At 40.5% G+C, this 5,601-nt stretch overlaps 1 long non-coding RNA gene across 1 annotated transcript in view; it reads left to right on the forward strand.

Moving 5' to 3' along the window:
- LOC112960167 overlaps window positions 1-5,601 on the forward strand; it is a 23,999-nt gene extending 18,398 nt beyond the window's left edge. The window contains exons 3-5 of the long non-coding RNA XR_003251721.1: window positions 3,042-3,107; window positions 4,462-4,592; window positions 5,549-5,601. This is a non-coding gene — a long non-coding RNA (uncharacterized LOC112960167). The remainder of the gene's footprint in view (window positions 1-3,041; window positions 3,108-4,461; window positions 4,593-5,548) is intronic.

The raw sequence follows: 5,601 nt of genomic DNA on the forward strand, positions 1-5,601 counted from the left end.
TTGATTTTTTTTTGGTTCTGTTTTGTTTTTATTGTATCGCTAACAAAATTCCCCAAGCTTTGGATTTGGAACAAAGCCCTAAAGCAGATCCATAATTTGGCAGATAAGAAACTCTAAGAACTAAAATGGGAAATAATAGCAAGAGAGAACTTCAAAGATTTTATTTAATTTAAGGTCCAATTGTAAGTTTTAAAAATAATACAAGATCTGATTCATGCACAAGGTGTAGGCGACTATTTTTGTTAGCTTCATAACACAGGTGATTTTGCTGATTGCTGAAGCTTGCTTCCATTGGCATCCTTTCTGTATCCTACTTCCAGGGAATTTTCAATATGCCACTCCTTCCTGTAAAGAAATCTTCTGCTTTCCTGCCAAAAGGCGATATTAGTTTTCACCTTTTGCTGAAAGTTTTATAGTTTTTATTAATAGAAAGCAGGTTCTTAGACCTTGGAGCCTGGCTCCTGTTTYGGCAGGGGCAGCAGTTGGGGATTGTTTTATTGGCAATTGTTTTATGTGCTTTCCTGGGTGCCTGGGTGCACGTGTTCCTTGTTACTGCAGCCTTCTTCCAGATCTTTCAAGCACTTATTCCTCTCCCTTGCTATATTGTGAGAAGTCACTTCACTGTAAGGCCCCCAGAAGGGATGGTTTTAAATAACACACGTGAGAAAATAAACAGAAGTCTGTTGTTCTTATGGGTTGCCTGTCGCAGAGAGCAATGACATGTCTTGCCATCCTGTTCTGCTTCTTGCTTTGGTCCTGAAGCTTTTGGGACTTGAGGATGTGGTGGTGGGAATTTTTACGGGAATTCCATCATCCCACAAATGAGTTGAAAAAAGCAGTAAGGAGTTAGTGAGACCCACATTTAGCTTTTCATGGAAACAGCAAGACTGTGTCTTGTACTATGTTGGTGCAGGCTCAGAAAGAACCAAGTAGGGAGCAAGACGCAGGATCCCATCCCCTCCTGCCATGTGCGCAGGGTTTCAYGTTACCTCGGAGAGGCAAAGGGATTTCCGAGTCTGACCTGGATCCTCAGTACTTCCAGGGGTGTACATAGGAATTTGGAGGTTGTGCTTGCTCTTTACTTGGAGGTAAAACATCTCCAGGTTTTACCATCTCAAGGAATCGCGAAGGTGCAGGTGGGGGATGCGGGCTTGTCCTGGTATCTGCTGGGTCTTCGCGCTTGGCCTTCTCCAGGAAATTGAATGGATTTAGTGCTGAGCTTTCCGAGCAGGAACACCAAATCCTGCTCTATTTTCACCTGATTCCTGGCTGTCTTGCACAATACTCAACAGCAACCCTTGAGGTTCATAGCTGGGAAGACACAYGAGGCCCGAGCAAAGGGTCTGGGCGTTAGGAGCGGTTTAACTGCTGCACGTCACTTGGTGCTCCGAGTTAAACTGCTTGCGCCCCGTTTTCCCAGTGGAGCTGTCGGTGTTGCTCGGCCAACTTCAGCCGTGGGAAAGGGAGCTGGCCTGCAATTCCCAAATGTGCAAACCGCAGGTCCCGCTTTGCTCCAGCACCCTCTGCAGCTGGGACCATCATTCAGGGGCTCAGCGGGGGCCTGTTTGCCCTCAGCAGCTTCCTGACACTTCATTCCCGAAAGGAGAAAGAACAACAACCCTCCRCGCTCGCTAAAACCCATTTGTTAGATGAGGCAACCACCTTTAACCTTCCTAAAGTCAACAGYTCTTCAGTTGTGCTCTTGTGCTTGGGCAGAAAGGATGAAATGCATAGATTTTTTCTTTTATTATTATTATTATTATTAAAAAAAAATGAATGCTGATTTTGGAGACTAGGAAGTAGGTATTTGCCTCCAAACTTCCCTGCTACGTCTTCATCTCCTTTTTCTGGCAAGGCAATTTGCTGCTGCTTAAGAAAAACCTGAAGCATCTCGTGCCACGTAAATACAGCCCTCTTCCAAATTACCTTCATGCTTTATTGTATTGTCACCTACAAAAGCTGTCCGGGACAGGAACGCTGCTCCCACAGTGTTTCTGCAGCTCCTGACCTAGTACAATGCAGTCTGGAGCTTTTGCATCTGAAATTCAATGTGATTTCTCGATTAGAACCTTTGTTTTGACTGCAGGACAAAGAAAGTTTTAGCCTAGCAAGAGAGAAAGGTAGACTAGGGCTTCTTCCCAGCGGCAGTCTAAGAAAAAATTACAATATTAGCAATTAACAACAATTAACAATTAACAGCAATTAACAGCAATTAACAATATTACAATTAGAAAATTAGACAGGGAAGGTAATTCTGAAACTCTATTAGCAGCTATTTTGCAAAAAGCAAGCAAGCAAACAAACAATAACAAAAACCCGGACAGTTGTGTTTTTACCAACTTCCAAAAGCTGCTGCTTAAGCTGCAGAAATTAAAGAAGGACAAATTGTATTTGGTAATGGACTCTCCAGGTAATTGCTTGATTGCTCTCTCTCCTAGGCATTTTTCTAGCATGTTACCCACACCCCAGTAAGTGGTTCCAGTTTCAGTCTCCCAATTCTCCTTCAACTGGATTCTGGTGGGTTGTTCCAGACCTGGGCCAGAGCAGGGAGTGCAGGGGGATGAGGAGATGCTGGCGCTTAGGAGAGGACGGGCACAAGTTGGGAGCAGCGCTGAGGAGGAAGTGCCAAGCCCAAAGATGGGTCCTTGGGGACCATCACTCATTTTAATAGTTTCCTCAGCATCCTGAAGAAATAAAAGGATAGAAAGAGTGTAAAGCTGAGGCTAATAGATGCAATGTACCTAGAAGGGAAAAATGATCTCTTACCAATAAAAGTTAAATAGCTATGTGGTTAAATAGCTGTGTTAAAGGACATTAGATATTGGGCACAATGTCAGGAAACATTAACTTGCATTTTGCTGCAATCCCATATGGCAAATTAGTCCACTTTARAAGGCATATATTTGCAGCAAATCAGTACTAGGTTATTGAGGATTTTGCAAAGGAGATGGAAGGAGTGAGAAAGTCTATTGCTTTTCAGACAAAAGCAGCTATTTTAGTAACAGTGGTATCATATGATATATTTATGCCTTTTTCCCCAGATTTCCAAGAAGAGGATTTTACTTGGACAGAAAAGTGTCATCTTCTACCATATACTCTTCATTGTAGTGAGTCACTTAAATCTATTGAATCTAACATTCTTATAACATACYTATGTTCATAGTTTCCAAGTAGATTGAAATTATTTTTTATGAATGTTTTACCCTTTCTCTTTTTTTAAAGGTACATGTATGTTTTTGTGTTTCTTAATTTATCTATTCTAAAACAAATCAAAGAAGTATGTGTGATAACTTGCTCATTCTGCATGTATTTTCTGCTGCCTTAATTTTCRCCTTCCTTAGGTTTCTCAGGGCTTTCCCTAGATTATTAAAGGCATCTCTATGGCTCTATGACAGAGAATAGTGGAAGAAAAGAGTGCCAGCTCTCTCTGATCATTTTTCAGTGTGTTTTTTTCCTCTRTTTCTGTTGTATGAGGGTATTCCTATGCCAAGGTAAATCTGGCAATCTCTGCAAGACACCCAGATGTTCAAATAAATGAAATGTGCAGAAGTTGAGTAAGCTGCTAGTGATGTTATCTGAGCCCTGGAGAAAGAGCCTCTGCAGGAAAAGCAGTCAATATCTCTTGCTCCTAAAAACTGACATAGAAACCTTGCAAAATTTTGACGAAGAGAAAAATTTGGAAGAGGAAAATTGAGAAAAATTTTGAAGTTAGAAGAGTAGACACAGCAAGGGCAAAGATGAGTAGAAGGGTGTGTGTTTTTCTTCTAGCCTGGATCTGTCCCCAGTTAGCTGCAAATTTACTTGCTTCTTTTTACTGTTAAGAAATGCTTATAAATAAAAGTAAGAAAAAAAAAATGTGTGTGTCTGCCTTAAGACATGACAATTGCAGAAGCAAAGCTACTGTGGGTATTTCATGAAGAAAAGAGTGAAGAGTGCCCTGAAAAGATGTACAAAGCCCCAGAAGCTTTGTATTAAATATAGAATATTGTTTTACTATCGGCAATGGAAGTGTTAAAGAGTTTGCGTGCTTTTTTTTTTTTTTTCTTTTCAAAACAAACTTAGCTCAGCCTTTGGCAGATCTCAAGACTCATCTGCTGTTTTCATCAGACCACACTAAAGAAACAGGAACCCTGTGGTCCCCAAGGAGTAGATAGAAACGGAGCAGTCCACCTATTTGAGATGTTCTTTTGTGGGTAGGGATTAGCAACCACTAAACCACGTTTAGTCCTTAGTGCCTGGTGCCCTCGTTTTCGGGTTGGACCGAGTCCCACCTTTTCATTTTGATTTTGTGTTATAATAAGATGTCATATATGTCTAGAGGTCCTTTAAAAAAAAAAAGCCAACTGCTGAGTGTTTTATTTTCTGTTTTTTTATTATTTCTTTATTTACTAAGACTACCTCACTACTTTCCTTGAAAACATGCTTTTCTGTTGTCACTATGTTGCATCATCTCTTTCACAGAAGTAAAAATACCTAAATTGAACTAAAGYTGAAATAAATACAGCTGAAAACTGCATGAATATTCTGGAAAGGATTTTTGGAAGAGTGGGAATGGAAGAGTGCCAAAGGACCATTGTGGGCATTGCAACCAGGTAAATTAAAAATATATGTATAATTTTTCCTTAAAATATTATTAGTTGGAATATTGTCATGGCATTTTTGGAGTTTCGATGGGATCTTGGTGTYCAAGGTGTTTTGCGCTCTTGAGGAATCGCTTATCTGTGGTAGAGGAACTCCCTCTTCTGGGRTGTATTGTACGTGCACTAAAACTGCTTCCCATTTAGTTGTGTCCCTGGTCCAGTGCGGTTTAGAAGCATGATAATTTAAGCCCCTTGGGGGCAAACTCAGCTGGTCCATCAGCTTGTGCACCAAGAGAAGTGGTAGGAGTTGTCCAAGAGAGTGGCCAGCTGCCTGCTCAGACTCCCTTCGCCATCAAGGCTGGGGACTATATTCCCCATGCCGGTGTTCTCCAAGATGCTCTCTCTGAATGTGCCGTTTTAAAGGAAATTCAGATGAAGTTTTCCATATCTACATCATGAAAAGACTGTTTTGCTTCTCATACTTTTGGCTGTTCTCCAGCCTGTCTTTTTATATGGAGAATGTTTTATGCTTTTAGAGAGATAAAGACTGAGAAAAATGGCTTAAAAGAGAAAGGAAAATTTAGGCGTTGATATGATAGGTATGACATGGATGGCAAAAACCTTTAAAACTGTAGAGTTTTTTTCTTAACTAACATTTGAGATATTCATGTAGTTCTGTGGGGAAAAAAAAGGATAGAATAAAACAGAATAAAATGMTAATGCTTTACACTTAGCATCAGTAAGCTATTCATGCTAAGCAGGGCCTGGATTCATGTGTATAGCAAGGCTAGAGATYAGCAGGATTGTGTTGTGCGATGTARATCATATACCCGTTAATTTTCCATTAAGCTTCTTTTCTACCTCATCTTTCTATGTAACCACTGTGCTAACAAGTACTCTGGGGAAAAACCATCTTCAAAACAGATGAATTAAGCATGGTTTTATCCGTGGATAAATAACTTTTTCAGAATTTTTGTAAGGGCACTTGAATTTTGCACCACGAGGTGGAGACTCTTACCAA

The sequence above is a fragment of the Nothoprocta perdicaria genome, unplaced genomic scaffold (assembly GCF_003342845.1).
Source record: "Nothoprocta perdicaria isolate Ctin4 unplaced genomic scaffold, notPer1 scaffold_121, whole genome shotgun sequence".
Classification (NCBI taxonomy): domain Eukaryota; kingdom Metazoa; phylum Chordata; class Aves; order Tinamiformes; family Tinamidae; genus Nothoprocta; species Nothoprocta perdicaria.